Source organism: Narcine bancroftii, chromosome 7, assembly GCF_036971445.1.
Source record: "Narcine bancroftii isolate sNarBan1 chromosome 7, sNarBan1.hap1, whole genome shotgun sequence".
NCBI classification, from domain to species: Eukaryota; Metazoa; Chordata; class Chondrichthyes; order Torpediniformes; family Narcinidae; genus Narcine; species Narcine bancroftii.
This window is the reverse complement of record NC_091475.1, coordinates 38,939,612-38,953,908: the sequence shown is the minus strand read 5'-3', so window position 1 is coordinate 38,953,908 and position 14,297 is coordinate 38,939,612.

Sequence of the window (14,297 nt, the reverse complement as noted above, 5' to 3'; positions counted from 1 at the left end):
TGGGAAGATCTAAATCAGGTATTAAATAAAACCACAAAAAGCAACATATCAAAAAATCCCAAGATCTTTCTTCTAAGTAATATAAGAAGTAAACAATTAGGCCTCAAATTGGATGAAGCACAAAAAAAGATTTATTATGATAGCCTTAGCTGTAGCAAAAAAATGTATAATATCAACCTGGAAATTTCGAACAAATTTGGGAACCGTACATGGAACACAACAGAGAGGGCCTATCACGGACCTCCACCCCCTAAAATGATAGAATGAGAAGACGAAATGAACTGACTCAGTGTGTAAAAGGAGATGACACAGTTTTATTGTTTATTTTCATTGTGTGATGAGATTGTTTAATGGGTTTGGAGGGGGGAGGGAAGGGAGGGGGGGGAAAAAGACTGTATATTCAAGAGGGAAATGTTTGTGTGTATTTTGGTTAATATGGTTCATAGTGTGAAAAAATTTAAAATTTTTTTTAAAAAGGGGCAATGAGTCACCATACAGGAGATTGAAAACTTGGCTGAATGGTGCTCCAGCAACCATCTTGCCCTTGATGTCACCAAAACCAAGGAGCTTATGACTTCAAGAAGGGAAAACCAGAGGTGGATGATCCAGTGATCATTGGGGATTCAGAGGTGGAGAGGGTGAACAAATTTAAGTTCACTATCTTGGAGGATCTTTCCTGAACCCAACACACTAATTGTATTGTGAAGAAAGCACGTCAACGACTCTACTTCCTCAGGAGTTTGCAGAGGTTTGGTATGACATCAGAAATGCTGGCGATAGTGGAAAGTGTGCTGCATCACGGTCTGGTATAGGGACACCAATACCCCTAAGTGTAAAGCCTGCAAAAGGTAGTGGACGCAACCCAAGATGTTCCTCCTGACCATTGAGAACACCTACAGGAAATGGTGCTGTCAGAGAGCAGCAGCAATCATCAAGGATCCACACCTCCCAGCAGATGCTCTGTACTCGTTGCTACCATCATGAAAGGTTAGGTGACATAAGACTTGCACCACAAGGTTCAGGAACACCTGCTACCCTCCACCATCAGACTCCTTACAATAAGCTCAATCAGGAGCTTATTTAAGGACTCTTAATTTTGCATTTTATTGATTTTTTTCTCCTCTCTGTATTGGACTATTTATTTATATGTATACCTTATGTACTGTTTTTTTTTGCTCTACCAATAGTAACTCTGCATGGCCCACAAGTAAAAGAGTCTCAGGGTTATATGATTTCAGGAATGAGGGTTAAGAAATTCCTGGGTGTCAAGATCTCCGAGGATCTGTCCTGGAGCCTTCATGCCGATACCGTCAATGATAGCTTGCTAGCAGCTATACTTTGTGAGATGTTTGAGGAGATTCAGTATGTCACAGAAGACTCATGAAAATTTCTACAGGTATACCATGGAAAGCATTCTGAATGGTTGCTTCACTGTCTGGTATGGAGGTTCCAACTCTCAGGACATGGAAAAAAAAACTCCAGAGGGTTGTTAACTCTGATAACACAGGCACCAGACTTCACTCCATCAAAGAGGCAGTGTCTTAAAGCAGCCTCTATCCTCAAAGTCCCTCACCACCCAGGCCATGCCCTTTTCACTCTGATACCATGGGGGGGGGGGGGGGTGGGGGGGAAGGTACAGGAGCCTAAAGACAAGCACTCAGTGGGACAAGGACAGCTTCTTCCCCACTGCCATCAGTATCCTGAATAATCAATGAACCAAAGATACTGGCCTACTTTTGTGCATTTTTAAAATTTTCATTGTGTGATGAGATTGTTTAATGGGTTTATTGTATTGTATATGTTGAATGTTTAATGAGTTGAATGTAAGGTGGTTTATATGATGCTACAAAACACTGAATTTTGTGACTTATTTATTTTTAATTTTTTTAAATTTTTTACACTATAAACCATATTGATCAAGATGCATACATTTTCCTTCTTAAATATATAGTGTCGTTTTCCCCCCCTTCCCTCCTCCCCTCCCTCCCTCCCTCACCTCCCCTCCCATTTATTTAAAGTTCAGAATATAAGATACATTAAACCCATCAAACAATGTTGTCACTCAATAAAAATAAACAAGAAATTCCACTGAGTCAGTTCTTTTCATTCTCTTCTCCTTCTGTCATTTTAGGTGGTAGATGTCCACAGTAGGTTTTCTCTATTGTGTTTCATGTATGGCTCCCATATTTTTTCAAATATTGTAATGTTACTTCTTAAATTATAGGTTATTTTTTCTAATGGAATACATTTATTCATTTCTATATACCATTGTTGTATTCTCAAGTTATCTTCTAATTTCCAGGCTGACATAATACATTTTTTTGCTACAGCTAGGGCTATCCTAACAAATCTTTTTTTGTGCTCCATCCAAATCGAGTCCAAATTCTTTGTTTTTTATGTTACTTAGGAGGAAGATCTCTGGGTTTTTTGGTATATTGCTTTTTGTGATTTTATTTAATATCTGGTTTAGATCTTCCCAAAATTTTTTCACTTTCTCACATGTCCAAATTGCATGAATTGTTGTTCCCATTTCCTTTTTACAGTGAAAACATCTGTCAGATACTGTTGGGTCCCATTTATTTAACTTTTGAGGTGTAATGTATAGCCTGTATATCCAGTTATATTGTATCATACGTAACCTCGTGTTTATTGTATTTCTCATAGTTCCGGAGCATAACTTCTCCCATGTTTCATTCTTTATCTTTATGTTTAGATCTTGTTCCCATTTTTGTTTAGTTTTACCATTTGTTTCCTCATTCTCCTTTTCTTGTAGTTTAATATACATGTTTGTTACAATTTTTTTGATTATCATTGTGTCTGTAATCACATATTCAAAATTACTTCCTTCTGGTAACCTCAGACTGCTTCCCAATTTGTCCTTCAAGTAGGATTTCAGTTGGTAGTATGCCAACACTGTATCGTGAGTTATATTATATTTATCCTTCATTTGTTCAAAGGATAATAATTTATTTCCTGAAAAGCAATTTTCTATTCTTTTGATCCCTTTTTTCTCCCATTCTCTAAAGGAAAGGTTATCTATTGTAAAAGGATTTTGCGTCAGTATTAGTTTTGGTAGTTGGTAATTTGTTTTATTCCTTTCTACATGAATCTTCTTCCAAATATTGAGCAGATGATGTAATACTGGAGAATTCCTACGTTGTACCAATTTTTCATCCCATTTATATAATATATGTTCGGGTATCTTCTCCCCTATTTTATCTAGTTCTAATCTAGTCCAATCTGGCTTTTCCCTTGTTTGATAAAAATCTGATAGGTATCTTAATTGTGCGGCTCTATAATAATTTTTAAAGTTTGGCAGTTGTAAGCCTCCTTGTTTATACCATTCTGTTAATTTATCTAGTGCTATCCTCGGTTTCCCCCCTTTCCATAAAAATTTCCTTATTATTTTCTTTAACTCTTTGAAGAATTTCTCCATCAAGTACATTGGCAATGCCTGAAATAGGTATTGTATCCTTGGGAAAATGTTCATTTTAATACAGTTTATCCTTCCTATTAGTGTTAATGGTAAGTCTTTCCAATGCTCTAAGTCGTCCTGTAATTTTTTCATTAGTGGATAATAATTGAGTTTATATAGATGGCCGAGGTTTTTATTTATTTGTATACCTAGGTATCGTATTGGTTGCATTTGCCATCTGAATGGTGATTCTTTCTTAAATTTTGAGAAATCCGCATTATTCATTGGCATTGCTTCACCTTTATTTGCGTTAATCTTGTATCCCGCCACTTCTCCATATTCCTTCAATTTCTTATGTAATTCTTTTATTGATATTTCTGGTTCTGTTAAGTATACTATAACGTCATCTGCAAATAAACTGATTTTATTTTCCTTGTCTTTTATTTTTATCCCTTTTATTTTATTTTTTGTTCTTATCAGTTCTGCTAGTGGTTCTATGGCTAACACGAACAATAAGGGCGATAGTGGGCATCCCTGCCTTGTTGATCTGCTTAATTTAAATTGTTTTGATATATATCCATTTACTGTCACTTTCGCCAACGGCCCCTTATATAATGCTTTAATCCAATTAATATATTTCTCTGGTAATCTGAATTTTTGTAGTACTTTGAATAAATAATTCCATTCTACTCTGTCAAAGGCCTTCTCTGCTTCTAAGGCCACCGCTACTGTTGGAGCTTTATTTCCTTCTACTGCATGAATTAAGTTAATAAATTTACAAATATTATCTGTTATTCGTCTTTTTTTAATAAATCCAGTTTGGTCTAGATTTACTATTTTTGGTACATAGTCGGCTAATCTGTTTGCTAATACTTTAGCTATTATCTTATAATTTGTGTTAAGTAAAGATATTGGTCTATATGATGCTGGTGCGAGTGGATCTTTCCCTGTCTTTGGTATTACTGTAATTATTGCTGTTTTGCATGATTCTGGTAAGCTTTGTGTTTTATCAATCTGGTTGATTACTTCCAGGAGGGGAGGAATTAATAAATCTTTAAATGTTTTATAGAATTCTATTGGGAATCCATCCTCTCCTGGTGTTTTATTATTTGGTAGTTTTTTTTATTATCTCTTGTATTTCTACTATTTCAAATGGTTCTTTTAATTTATTTTGTTCCTCTATTTGTAATTTTGGTAGTTCAATTTTAATTAAAAATTCATCTATCTTGTCTTCTTTCCCTTCGTTTTCAGTTTGGTATAATTGTTTGTAGATTTCTCTGAAGTTTTCATTAATCTCCGTTGGATTATATGTGATTTGTTTGTCTTTTTTCCTTGATGCCAATACCATTCTCTTAGTTTGTTCTGTCTTAAGCTGCCATGCTAGAATTTTGTGCGCTTTTTCTCCTAGTTCATAATATTTGTTTTGTCTTCATTATGTTCTTCTCCATCTTATATGTTTGTAGTGTTTCATATTTTATTTTTTTATCTGCTAATTCTCTTCTTTTAGTTGTGTCTTCCTTCATTGCTAATTCTTTTTCTATTTTTGCTATTTCCCTTTCCAACTGCTCTGTTTCCTGATTGTAGTCCTTCTTCATCTTGGTTACATAACTTATTATTTGCCCTCTGATGAACGCTTTCATTGCGTCCCATAGTATAAACTTATCTTTCACTGATTCCGTATTTATTTCAAAGTACATTTTAATTTGTCTTTCAATTAATTCTCTAAAATCCTGCCTTTTAAGTAGCATGGAGTTTAATCGCCATCTATACATTCTTGGAGGGATGTCCTCTAACTCTATTGTCAAATCAAGGGTGAGTGGTCCAATAATATTCTAGCTTTATATTCTGTTTTTCTAACTCTGTCTTGCATGCGAGCTGATAACAGGAATAGGTCTATTCTTGAGTATGTTTTATGTCTACCCGAATAATATGAATATTCCTTTTCCTTTGGGTGTTGTTTCCTCCATATATCCAAAAGTTGCATTTCTTACATCGATTTAATTATAAATTTGGTTACTTTGTTCTTTCTGTTAATTTTTTTTCCCAGTTTTATCCATGTTTAATCCCAATTAAGGTTGAAATCCCCTCCTATTAGTATGTTCCCTTGTGTGTCTGCTATCTTCAAAAAAATATCTTGCATAAATTTTTGATCTTCTTCGTTAGGTGAATATACATTGAGTAAATTCCAAAACTCTGAATATATCTGACATTTTATCATTACATATCTCCCTGCTGGATCTATTATTTCCTCTTCTATTTTAATTGGTACATTTTTACTGATTAATATAGCTACTCCTCTAGCTTTTGAATTATATGACGCTGCTGTTACATGTCCTATCCAATCTCTCTTTAATTTCTTGTGCTCCATTTCAGTTAAGTGTGTTTCTTGCACGAATGCTATATCAATTTTTTCTTTTTTCAGTAAATTTAGCAGTTTCTTCCTTTTGATTTGGTTATGTATTCCGTTAATATTTAAAGTCATATAGTTCAACATAGCCATTTCATACTTCGTTTATTTTTCCTTTCCGTTTCCTCATCATCACCTTTCCTTCTTATCCATTTCTGCTTTCTTGTTTTGAACACTTTATAAGACAACATTTCTAAAACATCAAACATTTCCCTTATTCTCCTATCTAAAATTTCTTTAACCCCACTATCCCCTCCCCTTCCTGAGTTGCCCTTTATCCCTTGTCATTTGGATTTGCAAATTCACTTGCAAGCGTCAACTGATTTCGCAGTGACCGTAACTCCTCCCCACCCAGCCCCCCCCAAGAAAAGATTTCACTTTTCATATATAACAAAGGTCACTCTCTTAATTCCCTCCTTACTTCCTCTCTTCCCTTTACCCATATACACACATACATATAGTTCGTGGTCATTTTACTCTCGTTACATGTCTTAATCTCTCTGTCTGTTTTGTAGTTGTTCTGCAAATTTTCGTGCTTCCTCTGGATCCGAGAATAGTCTGTTTTGCTGCCCTGGAATAAATATTTTAAGTACCGCTGGGTACTTTAGCATAAATTTATATCCTTTTTTCCATAGGATCGCTTTTGCTGTATTAAACTCCTTTCTCTTCTTCAGGAGTTCAAAACTTATGTCTGGATAGAAAATAATTTTTTGACCTTTGTATTCCAGTGGCATTTTCTCTTGTTGTATATCTTAGGAATTTTACTAAAATGGATCTTGGTTTTTGTTGTGGTTGTGGTTTAGGGGCTAATGTTCTGTGTGCCCTTTCTATTTCCATTTCTTCCTGTAATTCTGGTCTTCCTAGGACCCTGGGGATCCAATCTTTTATAAATTCTCTCATATTCTTGCCTTCTTCATCTTCCTTAAGGCCCACTATCTTTATATTATTTCTTCTATTATAATTTTCCATTATATCTATCTTCTGAGCTAACAGCTCTTGTGTCTCTTTAACTTTTTTATTAGATTCTTCTAATTGCTTTTTTAAGTCCTCTACTTCCATTTCTACGGCTGTTTCTTGTTCTTCCACCTTGTCCACTCTTTTTCCTATATCTGACATGACCATCTCTAATCTATTCATTTTTTCTTCTGTACTTTTAATTCTTCTTTTTATTTCACTAAATTCTTGTGATTGCCATTCTTTTACTGATTCCATATATTCTTTAAAAAAAATATCCATTGTCTTGCCTTTCCCTTCTTCTTCCATTTCTCTGTGTTCTTCTTCTTCCTCTGGGTTGGTCATCTGTTGTTTCCTTGATTTCTTTTTACTCTCTTCTTTCTTGTTCTCGTTGTTTTCTATGTTCTCTTCTTGTTGTTGTGCTGTAGCTGTCATTCTCAGCTGTGGAGATCAACTCCTCAGCTGGTCCCCCCTCCCGTCAGTGTTTTTTTTGTCATGCGCATGCGCGGTTGCGCACTTTTGCTTGGCTCTGTGAGCCATTTTTGTAGTCCCGAGCTCGGGACTTCGACTGACCTGAGGGAGCGGGCTTCTCTCTCCGCGGCGAACCTCTCGGACAGGTAAGCCTTCACCTTCTTCTTCCGATGTCTTTTCTTCTTCTCTTCTTCCCATTGCTTTCAACTTTTCTTTCTTCGTTGCCATTTTCTTCCCACCTTTACTTTCACTTTATTTTAATTTTTGTGTTTGTGCCTTTGTGTTTTCTGTGTTTTTTTTAAACTTTTCCGGAGAGGGTTGGAGTTCCCCGACCGGCCACTACTCCATCACGTGATTCCCTCCCTTGTGACTTATTTATGACAATAAATTCTGATTATGTGATGTCATGTATATAGTCTGACAATAAATCAAACGTCTGAACTTTGCAAAGCAAGAATACCTACAATTAACAACAGGAGGAATGCAACCATTGGTGAAAGTAAATCTGATTGATTTGACAGTAATAAAATCAAGCATTTCAACTTAGCGATGTACCATTTGTATCATGTCACCAATTGCTCTCTGTCTCCTTCCGCCATTAAAGTGTGAGAAATTTTCTCAGAAAATCTCTTATTCTGTGGAGAAAGCCACTGCAAGGAAATGCTATGTGAGTTCTAAATATTGACTATTTTCTGGTGTCATAGAGAGAGAGAATTTTATTTTTTGGAAATGTGGGATGTTGCTGATTCCCCTTCTTGAACTCCCGAGCAATTGGGAAGGTACGCACAGAAGATCCACAGACAGCTGTACGACACTGGCATCACAAGGTGCATGTGGCAAGGGATCAAGACTATAATGGATCACAAGTCAAATAGGCAAGGACAATAATGCATCCCTTCTGGATAGACTGATCATCTATGCATGGTTTAATGAGAACAGGAAGATGTCGAAGAAAGGTCCATGTGCCCCTGATAAATGGGTCCCTTGCTTAGCTGTGGCCAAGATGAGGAGAATCCTATCCAAGGTGAACCCACACAAGGTGGTAGGACCAGACAACATACCTGATTGGGTACTGAAGATCTACACAGACCATTGACAGAGGTCTTAACCTCAATGCAGTAACCCATCATTCCCACAGGATTCAAGACAGTGACCATCATCCTGGTATCCAAGAGGGCAACAATAACAGGCCTAAATGACTATTATCCTGTGGTACTTACCTCCACCATTATGAAATGCTTTGAGCATTTGGTTATGGAATGCATCAAAGCACACTCCCAGAGACACTGGATCCATTTCAATTTGTCTATAGAAGAAACATATCCCAGGCAGCTATTTATTGACTTCAGCTCCGTGTTTAATGCGATAATTTCCCTAAGGCTGGTGGAGAAGTTGACCTTGCTGAGGCTCAACACCCCTCTCTGTAAATGGATTTTGAACTTCCTAAAGGAAAGACAGTCTGTCCAGGATGGTAATAGAACATCAAAAAAATAGTAAGTACTTTATTGTCGTGTAAGAAAATGCAATGAAATTTAAAAGGACAATTGTAGTACCACACAACATATAAAACAGTAAAAACAAGCAACATCAAAACAATACAAAATACAAATACGCTAAACGGCAAAGTTTAATTCTCAAATGGCTCTGGGATAGAAACTGTTCTTGAATATATTCGTCTGTGGTAAGTCAAACAGATGATAACCCAAGTGAGTAGAATCCTTAAGAATATTAGCTGCCTTCCCAATACAGTGAGATTGAAATAAATCCTCCAAAGGGGACAAGGAAAATCCCATAACGTGGGCCAAATTGATAATCCTCTGAAGATCCCTCTTATCTGCTGCTGTACAGCTGGCAAACCACGTGGGAATGCAATGTCAGCACACTTTCAATACAGCAGCAATAGAAGGACATCAATAACTTCTCCTGTAGATTAATTTTCCTAAGGATTCTCAGGAAATGGAGATGTTGATGTGCCTTCTTAACCATAGTGGTGGTATTAATAGTCCTAGAAAGATCCTCAGCTAAATTTGTTCCAGAAACTTGAAAGTTGTAACCCTTTCCACACACTCCCCATTAATATACAATGGAGCTGAGGCCACACTGTTCCTCCTAAAATCCATTACGAGCTCTTTAGTCTTTAAAGAATTTAATACCAGATTGTTTTATGAGCACCGTGCTAACAGTCTGTGGACTTTTGTCCCAATAGGCTGACTCATCACCCCTTGAAATGAGCCCAACCCACTGTCGTGACATCCGTAAATTTTATGATGGTATTAAAGGAATACTTGGAGACACAGTATAATGACACAGTATAATTAATGAAAGTACAACATTGGGCTCAACACAGTCCTGCGGGGAACCAGTGCTAAGTGTGAGAGTAAGGGAATAATAAGTGTCTATTTTTTACAGTCTGGGAACGATTAGTTAAAAAGTCCTTAATCCATAAACAAATAGATCTAGAAAATCCTAAGTAAACAAGTTTACCAACCTGTTTGCCTGGAATAACACTATTAAAAACAGAACTAAAGTCTATAAAAAGCAACCTCACATAGCATTCCTGTTGTTCTAAGTGCGTCAATACTAAGTGAAGAACAGTGGCAATAGCATCCACAGTAAACTTATTAGCCCTGTAAGCAAACTTACATGGATCAAGGGTGGGTGGGAGACTGGCTTTAATGTGCTGCAAAACCAGCTTCTGAAAGCACTTCATAATAACTGGTGTTAAAGCAACCGGATGATAATAATTGAGACCCTTGATAGCCTTCTTCTTAGGCAGAGAAATCTTAGTAGCAGCCTTTAAGCACGGCAGGATGGTAGATTTTGACAGGGACCTGTTGAAAATCTTCATCAAGACCTCAAAGAGATGGTTCACATACTCTTGCACCAGCCTGCCTGACACACCATCGGGGCCAGTGGCTTTCCTTGGGTTCACCGCTCTAAGTGCCCGTCTCATCTCACGTTTTTGCACAATGAGGACATGACCATTAGGGACCAGTGAGAGTATTACATCCACTTCTGCTCCCACCTCAAATTGAGTGAAAAAAATTATCGAGATCCTCAGCTAGCCTAACATCACCATCAACAGTCATGTCATTGTTGTTTTTATAATTGGAGATTATGCTGGATGCCACATTTGTTGCGGCTCATTATCATTGAACTAGTGTTCAATCCTTCTCTTATAGGCTGCTTTGGGATCCCTGATACCTCTCCTCTTTTTTTTAAATTTTTTTATTTTTCACACCATAAACCACATTGACCAAGATACATATATTTTTCTTTTCAAATATATAGTGTCATTTTCTCCCCCCCACTCCCTCCTCCCATCCCACCCTCCTTACCTCCCCCCCATTCATTTAAAGTACAGAATCTAAGATACATTAAACCAGTCAAACAATGTTGTCATTCAATAAAAAATAAACAAGAAATTCCACTGAGTCAATTCTTTACATTTCCTTCTCCTTCTGTCATTTTAGGTGGTAGATGTCCCCGGTAGGTTTTCTCTATTGTGTTTCATGTATGGCTCCCATATTTATTCAAATATTGTAATATTATTTCTTAAATTATGTTATTTTTTCTAATGGAATACATTTATTCATTTCTATATACCATTGTTGTATTCTCAAGTTATCTTCTAATTTTCAAGTTGACATAATACATTTTTTTGCTACGGCTAGGGCTATCCTAACAAATATTTTTTGTGCACCATCCAAATCAAGTCTAAATTCTTTGTTTTTTATGTTACTTAGGAGGAAGATCTCTGGGTTTTTTGGTATATTGTTTTCTGTAATTTTATTTAATATCTGGTTTAGATCTTCCCAAAATTTTTCCACTTTCTCACATGTCCAGATTGCATGAATTGTTGTTCCCATTTCTTTTTTACAATGAAAACATCTGTCAGATACTGTTGGGTCCTATTTATTTAACTTTTGAGGTGTAATGTATAGCCTGTGTATCCAGTTATATTGTATCATACGTAACCTCATGTTTATTGTATTTCTCATAGTTCCAGAGCATAACTTCTCCCATGTTTCCTTCTTTATCTTTATGTTTAAATCTTGTTCCCATTTTTGTTTAGTTTTACCATTTGTTTCCTCATTCTCCTTTTCTTGCAGTTTAATATACATATTTGTTATAAATTTTTTGATTATCATTGTATCTGTAATCACATATTCAAAATTACTTCCCTCTGGTAACCTCAGACTGCTTCCCAATTTGTCCTTCAAGTAGGATCTCAGTTGGTAGTATGCCAACACTGTATCTTGAGTTATATTATATTTATCCTTCATTTGTTCAAAGGATAGTAATTTATTACCTGAAAAACAATTTTCTATTCTTTTGATCCCTTTTTTCTCCCATTCTCTAAAGGAAAGGTTATCTATTGTAAAAGGGATTAACTGATTTTGTGTCAGTATTAGCTTTGGTAATTGGTAATTTGTTTTATTCCTTTCTACATGAATCTTCTTCCAAATATTGAGCAGATGATGTAATACTGGTGAATTCCTACGTTTTACCAATTTTTCATCCTATTTATATAATATATGTTCAGGTATCTTCTCCCCTATTTTATCTAGTTCTAATCTAGTCCAATCTGGCTTTTCCCTTGTTTGATAAAAATCTGATAGGTATCTTAATTGTGCGGCTCTATAATAACTTTTAAAGTTTGGCAGTTGTAAGCCTCCTTGTTTATACCATTCTGTTAATTTATCTAGTGCTATCCTCGGTTTCCCCCCTTTCCATAAAAATTTCCTTATTATTTTCTTTAACTCCTTGAAGAATTTCTCTGTCAAGTGTATTGGCAATGCCTGAAATAGGTATTGTATCCTTGGGAAAATGTTCATTTTAATACAGTTTATCCTTCCTATTAGTGTTAGTGGTAAATCTTTCCAATGCTCTAAATAGTCCTGTAATTTTTTCATTAGTGGATAATAATTGAGTTTATATAGATGGCCGAGGTTTATATTTATTTGTATACCTAGGTATCTTATTGCTTGCATTTGCCATCTGAATGGTGATTCCTTCTTAAATTTTGAGAAATCCGCATTATTCATTGGCATTGCTTCACTTTTATTTGCGTTAATCTTGTAACCCGACACTTCTCCATATTCCTTCAATTTATGTAATTCTTTTATTGATAATTCTGGTTCTGTTAAGTATACTATAACATCATCTGCGAATAAACTGATTTTATATTCCTTGTCTTTTATTTTTATCCCTTTTATTTTATTTTTTGTTTTTATCAATTCTGCTAGTGGTTCCATAGCTAACGCGAACAATAAGGGTGATAATGGGCATCCCTGCCTTGTTGATCTGCTTAAATTAAATTGCTTTGATATATATCCATTTACTGTCACTTTCCCCAATGGCCCCTTATATAATGCTTTAATCCAATTAATATACTTTTCTGGTAAACTGAATTTTTGCAATACTTTGAATAAATAATTCCATTCTACTCTGTCAAAGGCCTTCTCTGCGTCTAAAGCAACTGCTACTGTTGGTGCTTTACTCCATTCTACTGCATGAATTAAGTTAATAAATTTACAAATATTGTCTGTTGTCTGTCTTTTTTTAATAAATCCAGTTTGGTCTAGATTTACCATTTTAGGTACATAATCTGCTAATATGTTTGCTAATAGTTTAGCTATTATCTTATAATCTGTGTTAAGTAATGATATTGGTCTATATGACGCTGGTGCGAGTGGATCTTTCCCTGTCTTTGGTATTACTGTAATTATTGCTGTTTTGCATGAATCCGGTAAGCTTTGTGTTTTGTCAATCTGGTTGATTACTTCCAGGAGGGGAGGAATTAATAAATCTTTAAATGTTTTATAGAATTCTATTGGGAATCCATCCTCTCCTGGTGTTTTATTATTTGGTAGTTTTTTTATTATCTCTTGTATTTCTACTATTTCAAATGGTTCTGTTAATTTATTTTGTTCCTCTATTTGTAATTTTGGTAGTTCAATTTTAGTTAAAAATTCATCTATTTTGTCTTCTTTCCCTTCGTTTAACAATTGGTATAATTGTTCGTAGAATGCTCTGAAGTTTTCATTAATCTCCGTTGGATTATATGTGATTTGTTTGTCTTTTTTCCTTGATGCCAATACCATTCTCTTAGTTTGTTTTGTCTTAAGCTGCCATGCTAGGATTTTGTGCGTTTTTTTTACCCTAGTTCATAATATTTCTGTTTTGTCTTCATTATGTTCTTCTCCACCTTATATGTTTGTAGTGATTCATATTTTATTTTTTTATCTGCCAATTCTCTTCTTTTAGTTGTGTCTTCCTTCATTGCTAATTCTTTTTCTATATTTACTATTTCCCTTTCCAACTGCTGTTTCCTGATTGTAGTCCTTCTTCATCTTGGTTACATAACTTATTATTTGCCCTCTGATGAACGCTTTCATTGCGTCCCATAGTATAAACTTATCTTTCACTGATTCCGTATTTATTTCAAAGTACATTTTAATTTGCCTTTCAATGAATTCTCTAAAATCCTGCCTTTTGAGTAGCATGGTGTTTAATCTCCATCTATACATTCTTGGAGGGATGTCCTCTAACTCTTTTGTCAATATCAAGGGTGAATGGTCCGATAATATTCTAGCTTTATATTCTGTTTTTCTTACTCTGTCTTGCATACGAGCTGATAACAGGAATAGGTCTATTCTTGAGTATGTTTTATGTCTACCCAAATAATATGAATATTCCTTTTCCTTTGGGTGTTGTTTCCTCCATATATCCAAAAGTTGCATTTCTTGCATCGATTTAATTATAAATTTGGTTATTTTGTTCTTTCTGTTAATTTTTTTCCCAGTTTTATCCATGTTTGAATCCAAATTAAGGTTGAAATCCCCTCCTATTAGTATGTTCCCTTGTGTGTCTGCTATCTTCAAAAAAATATCTTGCATAAACTTTTGATCTTCTTCGTTAGGTGAATATACATTGAGTAGATTCCAAAACTCCGAATATATCTGACATTTTATCATTACATATCTCCCTGCTGGATTTATTATTTCCTCTTCTATTTCAATTGGTACATTTTTACTGATTAATATA